This window comes from Notechis scutatus, chromosome 3 (genome assembly GCF_049901735.1).
Source record: "Notechis scutatus isolate UNSWTSFEM ecotype Mainland chromosome 3, rNotScu1.2, whole genome shotgun sequence".
Lineage (NCBI taxonomy): Eukaryota > Metazoa > Chordata > Lepidosauria > Squamata > Elapidae > Notechis > Notechis scutatus.
This window is the reverse complement of record NC_142011.1, coordinates 26,566,188-26,578,343: the sequence shown is the minus strand read 5'-3', so window position 1 is coordinate 26,578,343 and position 12,156 is coordinate 26,566,188.

Genomic DNA, 12,156 nt, shown 5'->3' with positions numbered 1-12,156 from the left:
GGGTCGTCAGACGGGACTCCAGGGCCGATCGCGCGGAACAAGCCCTCATCGGCTTAAGTGATCCTCATTCAACTCGCTTTACCTTGCAGGGTTGTTGTGGAAGGGAATGAAGGAGGAATTGTGCCCTAAGTGGGAGCATGGAGCTCCTAGAGACATCTGGAAATATGAAGAAAATGATAATAATACAGCTGATGTAGTCTCAAATGTGCCTTACGACACCTACATGTAGCTTTTGGGACACCTGAAAGCCAGCAGGCTGTTTCTTTCATGCCAAAGGGAATGCAGGTAGAGCAGTGTTTCTTAACCTTGGCATCTTTAAAATTAAGATGGATGGACTTCCAGCTCCCAGAATTCCCTAGCCGGTTAGTTGGCCAGGAAATTCTGGCAAACCAGCCAAGGCTGGCTGGGGAATTCTGAGAGTTGAAGCGCACCCATCTTAAAGCTGCCAAGGTTGAGAAACGGATATGGAGAGTTTTGTTTTGACCGAGTCTCTCGTGGGTGCAATAAGGAACAGAGAACTGGAAATTTCAGACTTGTGCACATTAAATGGGAAGTCCCCGTGTTTTGAACTATTTTGCAATTATGTGGGGAGGTGAGACAGGTGCTTCCATTCCCTTGTGCCTGTGAAAGGAACCCAGGCAAGGAGGGCAGGCAGGGCAGCAGGTGTGATAAACTAAATTCCTGAAAGTCCCTTTTCCGGCAAACAATTTTTTTAAATTAAAAGACCTGGGATCACTTTATCAGATCTTTTGCCTCCATAGACTAGCAACAGCTCTCTTCCCACGGTTTCTCATGTCTGATGATATTAGTGACGAATGCTTAAAGGATCAGAAAAACATGCGTGGTATAAAGTTCCATGCCGCCAAAAAAAAACCACCCCTGCTTAGCAGCTAATAATTCTGTGAGTCCAATGTTACTTAATCCACTGATAGTGTCTAATGTCTCCCTGGCACACAGATTTTCTCTCCTAGATATCTTGTTGCTGTGAAGTGATTTGATCTGTTTTGATCTATTATTCATCAGTTTGAAGTACTCCTGCGCATTGAGCCCAATTAATTGATGGAATTCAGTGTGCTACTTCAGATGCAGTTACAGCTACTAGCTCAGACAAATTAAAAGATGATGCTATGAATGGCTATTAACTAGGATGGCTAATGGAATCATCTTTTGTGGGACAGATATCTGTGGGGGACAATCCTGCCAGATGCTATGTTTCTCTGCTGATGGATACTGTGACACCCAAGGTGCTGAATTCTACTCCAAAGCAACTGAAATGCCTGATCTCTTTGGGATTTAGTACTCCTTTATATTTCATCCCGTAGTTCTTAATTAGGCAAATATTAGCCAGGCTTCATGGGCATTGAAAACAAGATGTAATAGACCTTTTCATAGATACATTTTCTAAACCTTGACTTACCAATGCCGTAAAATTGAAGAGTAACAATGAACAAAGGATGCAATTATAATCTCCAATACTGATCACATTTGTCCACCTCCCCTTTCTTTGCCATTTTTGGGACCACTTTGAATGACTGACAGATGCATGTCACTCCTACATTTGTAACACCTAAGTATTGGTTCTTGATTCCTGATGCTGCCATGCAAATAAATCAGGGCGTGAGAATTGCACGAAGTATAATTTTGTGGCTCAAGGTAAACCGCTCCAAATTCAATTGCAGAAAATACGACTTCAGCAACAGAGTGGTCAATGCCTGGAACACCCTACCCGACTCCATTGCTACAGCCACAGCCCCTCACAGCTTCAACCTCAAACTGTCTATCGTGGAATTCACACCATTCTTAACAGATCCTTAAAGGGGGCGTGCATAAGCGCACTAGTGTGCCTACCATTCCTGTCTTATTGTCCCCATTTATCTGTATTTACTTCCTTTGCTCATCTTTATGTTCCTACCTACTTGTTATCTTGTACATGTCCTACTTGTTATCTTGTACATGTTTGACAAACAAACAAATAATTCTGCTTTGGCAGCCAGGGCACTCCAACTCTGCCTGTATAGTCGCCTTTCTAGTTTTACCATTTGTTCATTCAAGTGAACAAGGTTGAATGGGTTGAGTTTGAGTCATTATTGTCTGCTTTGACTCATGGCTGACCATGGCAGAGAAGGATGTGGTAAGAACAAGATCTTTTCCACATGCTATGCCATTGACCAGGCTAGTTGTTCCTTTAGAGAGGATTTGTCACCTCCAGGGCAAGAGAGTGACCTAGAGACTCTTCATCCAAGTCACCATTAAACAACCGTGGCTTCCTCCATCAAGTGGTCTTCAACAGGAGTGTATTAACATCCATAATCAGAGCCACTTATGGAAGGTCTTAGGGACTATGATGAAAATATGGGCCTGACTTGTCTCTCTTTCAACCTTATTTCCCCCCCCTCCCCAGGTTGGAATGCATATAATTCCCATCTGGAGAGTGTTAAATTCAAGGAGACTGTCCTACCATTGTGTCAGTGTGTTGTTATAAATAGTGTGACACAAAAATAACCAAGTCACAAAAATAGAAGAAAGTCCCTTTAATGCCTCCAACTTGGCCACAATGTCCAATTCTTCTCGGCTGGATATCAAACTCTTAAAGAAAACAGTTTATGGAGGGAGTAAGTGCAGTCCTCACCCAAAGTAAAGTTAATTTGAAATAAAAAACCCAACACACCACACTGAAGGAATTACTACGGCAGGCAAAGATGATTAATTGCAGACTTCTACCAGATAACGCAGCAACCACAGTTGGGAGGAAGCCAAAACACAAGTTCCGACAAGAATGCACTCTTTGCTTCCAGCAATTTTGCCATGTGCAGTTTGTCCTTTTAAACAGTCCTCCCAGCTGCAGACCATGAAGGGGATCAGGGCCCTTTCCTCCCCCGTAGACCATGCCACTCACATTTCTCCCTTATCTGCTCCTCTCTGCGTGCCCTAGGATGAAGAATGGATGGGCCTGGGTCTTCCTCTGAATATCCATCTGGCCTGTGCCCTTCCCCAGTTTCCTCCACAACCACGGAGCCACACTCACACTCCCTGTCAGCAGTTCCATCTCTCCCTCGGAGTCAGACTCCAAAAGGGGCATGACATATAGGCTATCTTAACTGGCTTGCTTGTCTTGTCTTTTCATGCATTTCTCTTTCACTTCAGGTTTCCCCTCTGACTTTATTAGACCAGAAGTCTCCAAACTTGGCAACTTTAAGACTTGTGGACTTCAACTCTTCAGTTGAAGTCCACAAGTCTTAAAGTTGTCAAGTTTGGGGACCCCTGTATTAGACCAACCTTTTTGTCTTTTCACTTGGGATCACTTGCTCTTGTTCTTTTCCATACCAACTGTTTCTAACTGGATGACAGAGGAAGGATGATTGTATTGTACAGATGGAAAGTGACGGTATCAAGAACTCCTGCTTTCACCCATATTGGAGGAAAGAGGAAAGATGCTAGGGAACCCTAAATTCTGTTGAACAAGAATTAGTCCATGTGTCCAGTGAAACCTACATATAATTCAGCAGCATGAGGTGGGTGACAGGTCCTCTCCCCAATTCTAGAACCAATAAGGTTGGAGCTATGTAAGGATGGGAGAAGATTTCCCAGATAGAGAACTTTGGGGCATATCTGGGCTTAACTGAATTTTCATGCGTTGTTTTTGCAATCCTACTTATGTGCAAGAGAGCTATGTATGAATTCTGGTTGTTAATGAAAGAATTATTTTTTAGAGTCAGAGCAGCAGTCATCAGCAGTGAATTGATTCACTGCCAGTTTGGAAGGTGGAATTAAAATTTGATTTTATTTAAAGCTGCCCTTTACAAAAGGAACCACATTGCCAAGTTATTTGCACTTTTTAAATTCAGTAAATGCTCTTGGAATAATTTGCTGAACATAATACATGGTTTTTGTCTAAGTATGTTTTCATTAAGCCCATTGTTGTGGCTTTAACATTCTAGTTTCCATCCACTGAAAAAGGTACACTCACCTCTGAGTCAAACTTTTCTCCTATTAATTTTATGGACATTTTTACATAGATTTCTTGGCATAATATGGAAGGAGTTTGCCATCATTTTCTTCATGGGGAGTTTTAGATTTCTTGGTTTAACCTACCGCACTGCAGTGGTATATTCTAGCAGCCTACTAACCTATGCTAAACAATTAATAGTGCTAATTTTGTTTCATTTATATCAGTGTTTCTCAGTCTTGGCAGCTTCAAGGAATATGGATTTCAACTCCCAGAATTCCCCAGCCAGCCAGCTTGCTAGCTGGAGAATTCTGGGTGTTGGAAGTCCCACATGATAAAACTGTTGATTGCCTTTGATCTTGTAAGCAGCAGTATGATCCTTTGCCCAACTTTCCTATTGTAGAAATGTAGTATAAATGTCTTTCAAGTACTGTATCAGCTATCTGTGAGACACTTCAGTGTTTATTTTAACAGGTTCGTGAACCAAGATGTTAAATGCCAAACAGCGGATGGACTAATCATTTTTATTACTTGACAGTTCTATTAGGATGCAATCTTCCTTGCTTATCTGTCCTGCTTTACTGTAGTTTCCATGGTGATTTTAATCTGAGCAACATTGCCCCCTGCTGATAAAATACCTAAGCATCCTGCACTTCGTAGACTAGTTAATATTTTTAGTCTTGCAATCAGTTAAAAGCAGTCCAGCTTGCTTGATAATCTCATTCCTTTCTATCTCCTCACTCACTGCATCTGAGAAGAATTTCTTTCCGTGCTTCTAAATAAGGTGCAATGTCTAAAATGAAGAATGTGATGTCAGGACTCAACGGCACATGTGAGGCATTGCTCCCAAATCTGTATAAACATCTTTTAAAAAAATAATAATAACAAGACTCTCCATGCCTAGGTTATGAATAATTGATAAGCGGTTAGGTCATTCTGGTTTAATTATGAAAGTAAACTATAAGCTGAAAAAAATAATTTTGATTTTTGGTTCCATCTGTTTCCCTATTTATTTGTTTTTCTCTCCTCTCAAACAAAGCAGGAGTTCCTTCAAAAAGATTAAATAAAGAATTTCAGGAGGAAATGCAGACAGAACACAATCTAGTACCTTCTGAGTCAAGAGAAGCTAAATACAAGTTGCTGGGGAACAAGCATGTGAGCACACTTATCTGGACAAGAAATTGTTTGGCAATTCTGGCTGGGAACTTTACAAACCTCACTCTCCACATCTGAACCCAAAAGTATTTTTTTAAAGAGGCAACTGGTCCTTCTGGTTTTTTTCCTTTGAAGATGTTTCGCTTCCTATCCAAGAAGCTTCTTCACCTCTGACTGGATGGTGGGGAATGCGTCCTCAGGGTCATCTGAGTGGTGTAAATGGGTGTGGAGGAGTCTTCTTGGAACTATTGTAGCTGGTAGCACTCAGTCCTTTCAACAGTTCCGAGAAGGCTCCAGACCCATTTGCACCACTCAGGCATTTGCCTGAGGTCACAGATAAACCTTAACAACTCGCTAAGAGAACACAAACGACCAGCTGTCTGCAAGGAGTATAAATCCTCCCATTTCCCACCATCCAGTCAGAGCTGAAGAAGCTTCTTGGATGAGAAGCGAAATGTCTTCAAACAAGAAACCAGAAAGTCCAGTTGCCTCTTGAAAAAAGCACTTTGGGGGCAACCATGATCAGATTCTGGATGACTGAGAATCTCCACAGACACTCCACATCTGAAGAACAATACATTGAGGAGGGCTGTCCTAATGTAATACAAACCAGTTAGACTTACTCCTTCCTTCGGAGAGCAGCTGGTGCTCTCCAATACACCTAGGCTGATACATTGCCTGCTTTGCCTCCCATCAAGGCAAAGATTTGCATTTGTAGAATGATTTGGAAGGAGGGGTGGTGCTGGCACCTCCTTAAGCCAGGGGTGTCAAACTCAAGGCCTGCGGGCCAAATCCGGCCCACAGGGCTTAAACCTGGCCTGCGGAGCCACCCTGGAAACAGTGAAGGACTGGGCCAGGGTGCCTCTGCCAACGAAAACGGGCTCCTGAGCTCTGTTTCTGGCTGCGATGGCCTCCTGTAGCCCTCTGCCAGTGAAAACAAAGCTCGAGAAGGCCACACACGGCCCTCCCGAGCTCCATTTTTGCTGGCAGAGGGTTGCAGGAGGCTTTCACAGCCAGAAACGGAGCTTAGGAGCCCGTTTTCGCTGGCAGACTGCTCGAGCTGCCAGAGGTGCCCCCATGAGTGACACCGAGTAGGCCATGACTGCTCTGGCCACCCCGACCCCCGGCCCTCTTAGGTCAAACACAACCCTGATGCAGCTCTCAATGAAATTGAGTTTGATACCTCTGTCCTAAGCTTTTCCCCGCCAGGTCACTGCCTACTCAGCCTTAACCTAAAGCCAATCTGAGGATTCCCTTATTGGAATCTGTCTCAGCCTCTCAGAAAAAAAAAACAAAACCTTAGGTAATATTTCCAGTTGCTTTCCATAATCCTGCTCCTCCCACCCTTTTCTCCAGCACTTTAATTTCTCTGCCATTACTGTCATGGTTTCTGATGTCACAAAGAAATGATGTCACAGCATCTGTGCAGCTTGAACATCACTCATGGCTTCCCAAACCCAAGAGGCCCATTAACTTCTCAGAGCCAGAGGGAGCAGTCACCTTTTCTCTCAGCTATCTCGCTTATGAGCTACAGGCCCTCCTTTGAAGCTCTGGCTGAACCACCTGAAAGAAGATGAAGGCTGTCGGAAAGAAGAAAGAATATCTTAATGTATTCCCTCTTGAGGCATTTTGAATATTACGGACCTAAGTTTCATTTGAAAGTTGATTATCATTTTAACAGTGACTCTAACCATCTCCTGTTATGGAGTAATAATTTGTAACCTTGTAATACTGAGTTCTATTTGAACTATGTTTATTGCATTATGATTTTGTCCATTGATTATAATGGGCTACATTGTTCTTTTCAGAAGTAAGACTAATTAATATCCACAAGCCATAATGTCATAAATGTGAAGAAGAGATGACCTTCCAGATGTTGCTTAACCACATATTCTGTGATTCCCCACTATTGGCCAAGTTGCCTGGGGTTGATTGCAGTTTCAGTTAGCAATATTTGGAAGATCCTATGTTGCCCATCCTGGTATGCAGGTTTAAATCCTAAATTATTAAATGACTAATAAAAGGAAGGAAATAATTTTTTTCTTGGGGAAGAAAGCTAAGGAATCATAGTATGTAAAGGTAGAAATGTTGAATTATCTTCTATAGAAGCAAAACCGATAAAGGTCTCTTTTCATTGTAATCAGTGTTATATATTGACTTTGGCAATTTGCTGAACTAACAAATTATATTTGTCAATCTAACAAATGATATTGCAGCAATATCCAAATCCTCAAAATCATGGTTCTTATTCCAGGAGCTTGATTATCTAAATTGGATTATCCGCCAACAGTAAAAGTCATTTGGAGATTTCAAAGATAAAGGAGACAGCCAGAGTAGATGGTGGGTAGCATATACCATATGTCAAGATTACAAGGCCATTCTGTCTCTACCATCCCATGTCTCAAAGCTGAATGAAATTACGCTTCATAAAAGTAAAACAGTGATTATGTGATGCCCACAATTTGTAGGTCTTCCAATTCAGGTCTGGAAGCTATTAGAAGAGAAAGATGCTTCCAGTTGACTAAAATTTGACTGGTCGCTTCATTGGTCCAGAAAAAACACTTTACCTGATACAGGTAGTCCCCAACTTATGACCACAACTGAGCCCAGAATTCATTAATTTGTTAAGTAAACTTTGTCCCATATTATGACTTTTCTTGCCACGTTTGCTAAAGGAATCACTGCAAAATTAGTAACCCGGTTGTTAAGTGAATCTGGTTTCCCCATTGACTTTGCTTGTCAGAAGGCCACAAAAGGGGATTATACGACCCTGGGACATTTAAACCATCATAAATATGAACCACCTTGTCAAGCATCCAAATGTAAATCATGTGGCCACAGGGATGCTGCAGCGGTCATATGTGTGAAAAATAGTCATAAGTCACTTTTTTTTTCAGTGCTGTAACTTTGAACAGTCATTAAATGAACTGCTGTAAGTTGAGGGCTACTTGTATGCACCCTGCCAATCATAAGAATGAATAGTCGGTATCTTATATTGAGTATAGATTTTACTTCTCGTATAAATCTATAGATAAGATGGACTGCACATGAATAAATAAAATAAACCTAACTTTCAGAATTTCAGTTGGCAATCGGTTATAGATGGGACTTCCGTCTTCTGCCAAGATAATGGCAATTTATTGATGGAATGCTCCCTCCGAGGCAACTCATATTGTATCTATTTCAATGATTTTCAGTTGTTTTAAGTGAAAAGATGGGATGCTTAAAGAAGCAGTCAGTGCCATTGGTCTTTAAGACGTTTTTGCTAATTTGTATTTCTCAAGTTTCTGCTATTTTTGTTTTTGTCACATCTTATTTTAATCAGGTTGGATCTTAATTTAGCTGTGTTTCTGTCACAGACTTGCTGAAATGAGTGCAGCCACTGCCTGATATTTTTAAAGCCTATTCTTGACGTAATAATGCTTAACAGAAGTATTTTGAATTCGGTATCTTAATATTTCCAATGAGTTAGCCCTGTCCATAATTTCTTCCACATGCAAGAATTGCAATGATCAATTGTTAGTAACTGTTTGCTTTTGTCTTCATGTTGCCATGGAAAATGTGTGTGCAGGATGAGCAGCTCCTGCTTTAGAGCAGGGATCTCCAACCTTGGCAACTTTAAGCCTGGAGGACTTCAACTCCCAGAATTCCCCAGCCAGCTTTGCTGGCTGGGGAATTCTGGGAGTTGAAGTCCTCCAGGCTTAAAGTTGCCAAGGTTGGAGACCCCTGCTTTAGAGGATACATTGGAAAGGCTAGTTTGCAGCATTTTCCTTGAAGCTATTTGGCAGTCTGTTTCCTACTCAAACTCCAACCTCATCCCACCTCCTGGATCCTGTGACTTCCTTATTCTCTCTTGCACTTTTTCTTCCTCCTATCTTTTCCAATCTCTTCAAAAGATGGCATGGATGCCCTCTTAAACAGCGAGCAATTAGATATGCTTTTCTTAGCTGAAAAAAAGCAAATGTTGCTGGACATACATGGATTCAAGGTGCACATTAGCTGTTTTTGGGGTTGGGTCCTTCTTATTGGACAGCTGGTCAGCTATATGAGCACAGCAATTGGGATGATGGTGTAGTGGCATGGAAGAGTTGCTGAGGGTAAAAGGGACAAAGCAATGGCTGGATAGAAGGACCATAAATGTGCATCTAACCAGGGGTGGGATTCAAATTTTTAACAACTGGTTCTGTGGGCATGGCTTAGGTGGTGGGGGTGGCTTGGTGGTCATGTGACTGGCTGGGCGTGACCAACTCAATATCACTCACATCGAGGCACGCATCTCCTCGCCTGGCCTCTCATGACTGTGGGGATGCTGCAACAGTCGTAAGTGTGAAAAATGGTCATAAGTCACTTTTTTCAGTGCCATTGTAACTTTGAATGGTCACTCCACACAAGCAAAGTACCAGCAAAGGAGGGGGGAAAAACTCCAGAGAGGAAGTCTAGTCCTGCCAAGAATGTAATACGGGTTAACGGAGAGGCAGTTTCTGTAAGCAACACCAGAATGTTTCCTTCCTGCTTCCTTACAGGATTAGGCAGTAATTTCTTCTAACAACTGGTTCTCTGAACTGCTTAGAATGTTAACAATCGGTTCTAGCGAATAGGTGCGAACTGGTAGAATCCCACCCCTGCATCTAACCCATTATATTTTTAAAGATAGAGACACTTTGAGAATCTTGAGTTAGAGTGTGCAGCAAAATATTTGAATCAAAAGATAGATTGAAACAAACAAGGCAAATTAAATAGTATTGAACTCAAAAATACATGAGAAGTTAAACTTAGGCCTGAGTTTCTCAACTTTGGCAACTTTAAGATCTGTAGACTTCAATTCCCAGAATTCTCTAGCCAGCATGGCCTTTGGCCTTTGGTCACAAAGCTGAGCCATCTTTCTTTGTTGTGTCATGTGTATTTTTACTTACAGCTCATCTCCTGCAGTTTTCTCCAACATGGCATCCTTCAAATGTGCTAAGGATTGCCAAGACTATGCTGGTTCAGAGGTCTGAAAGTTTTGCAACAGAACACCTTGTTGGGGAAAGATATTCTATACAGTCATTTCAGAATATTTATAACCAATTCTATAGCAAGTTAAATTAAAGATCTAGGGCTACATTTGTACCAAATAGTAAGCTTGGGTATTTTGAACCTTTGCAAGCTATTTTGGGAGGGGTATATAGTTTTTTCCTTACTTTTGCTTTTTAATTGTCCTTTGTGCAGCAAAGTTATAAACATAAACAATTACATTTTTTATTCTTATGAACCTTTTTCTAATTTGTCCCTTTTTCAGGTTTGCCTTTCACTTTTTCCAACAAATCATGCTCACTGTAGATGTAACCTAATTTGCAGCTCAGGCCCTTTGGGTTAGTTTATATTCCAATATACTGTGTTAGCCAAGAAACTTGATTAACTCAGCAACTGTGTTAAATTTGTGGGACACTCCCACATTCTCCCCTTTCTCTTTTTCACAAATGTAATGCAACATTTGTTCTTTGGATTCATAGCAAGTATGATTAGAAGGGATCACTTGGGGATCACGGCGTTCAATCTCTTGCATAGTGCAAGAATCTACTTTTATATCCTAAGAGGCTGTTTATGACAATATGTGATCCAACTCTAAACTAGCATGTTTTAATTCATTGAATTCTCAATATCTATGAAAAACCCCTGTTGAGTTCCATCTAGTTTGCTTACTTAGATACATAGTTTCCACAATTTTGTAATGATTTTTCTAACCCGTTACTCAGGCCAGTTTCAGAACTAGTAGATTTTACATTGAGGGTGCAGATCACACCCATTTTCATTCCTCTGAGTTAGTTCTTATTATATTGATATCTGTTAAGGCCACTTGGTTTTGCTTCACTTCTAAAGGCCCAAACTATGTACCCAGCCTTGAATCCTCTGTGGATGTTGCAAACCAGGGACTTTATAAGCATTGCCAGCAAAAATATTGGGGTGATAGAAAAGAAAAATGATCAAATATACAATAGTAATAATATTTGCTTTATTTATTTGCATTCTTCTCATTAAATTTAAATGTAAATAAAATAGATTCAAATTATATTTTTGTCATTGTCAAGCTTACTTTTCAGATTACAGTTAAGTATGGCTTTAAAAAGTTGCACTAGTATAGGGTCATTTGATATTATAGAATTAACCTAATTTATTGGGTGAGGCTGTTCTAATACTTTATTGCTATTAATCATGTGTTTTTTTCTCTTATCCTTATAACTTCCTTCCTTCCTTCCTTCCTTCCTCTCCCTCTCCCCTTCCTTCTCCTTCTCCCTTTCCCTTTCTCTTTTTCAGATCATTAATGTAACAAACGAAGTACCACAGATAAGCAATTTAGTACAAGTAATAAGCCAACTCAAAAGGGTAAGATGGCATTTCTTCCTTTCTCCAAATTTAATTTAGGTTAAATAGCTTTATGATAGCTAAGTATCACAATAAATGGGCGAGCATGAATGAATGAATGGACACAACCATCTTCCCCAAAGGATTTTCAGTAGGCTTGTGGCCTATTTTTGGTCAAATTATGAGTCAAATCCTGAATTAGGCAGAATGGTTTGGGAAGAAGCAACTTTATTTGTTAGATTACCAAACAAAATAAACAAACAAATACCTTGTTTCTTCAGAGTCTTATAGGATAGCAATAGCAATATCACTTCATAGTGCTTTACACCCAGAGGTGGTATTCAGCAGGTTCTGACCAGTTCTGGAGAACCGGTAGCGAAAATTTTGAGTAGTTCAGAGAACCAGCAAATACCACCTCTGACTGGAGAGTTTACAGTATCCTTCCCCTGGCATGCCCACCAAGCCACGCCCACAGACCTGGTAGTAAAACACTTTGAATCCCACCATTGTTTACATCCTTAGGAAACTCATATCACACAGATGTCTGGTGAGGTAAATTGGACTGAAAGACTACGAGTGGCCCAAGGGAACCCAATGAATGTCTGGCTAATAGCAAACCCTCCACTCCTCATCCAGGATCTTTTTGTTTTTTGTTTAATAAATGTTCAGAAAGAACAGTATTGATATCTGGAGCATATCAATCAAGCCTACAT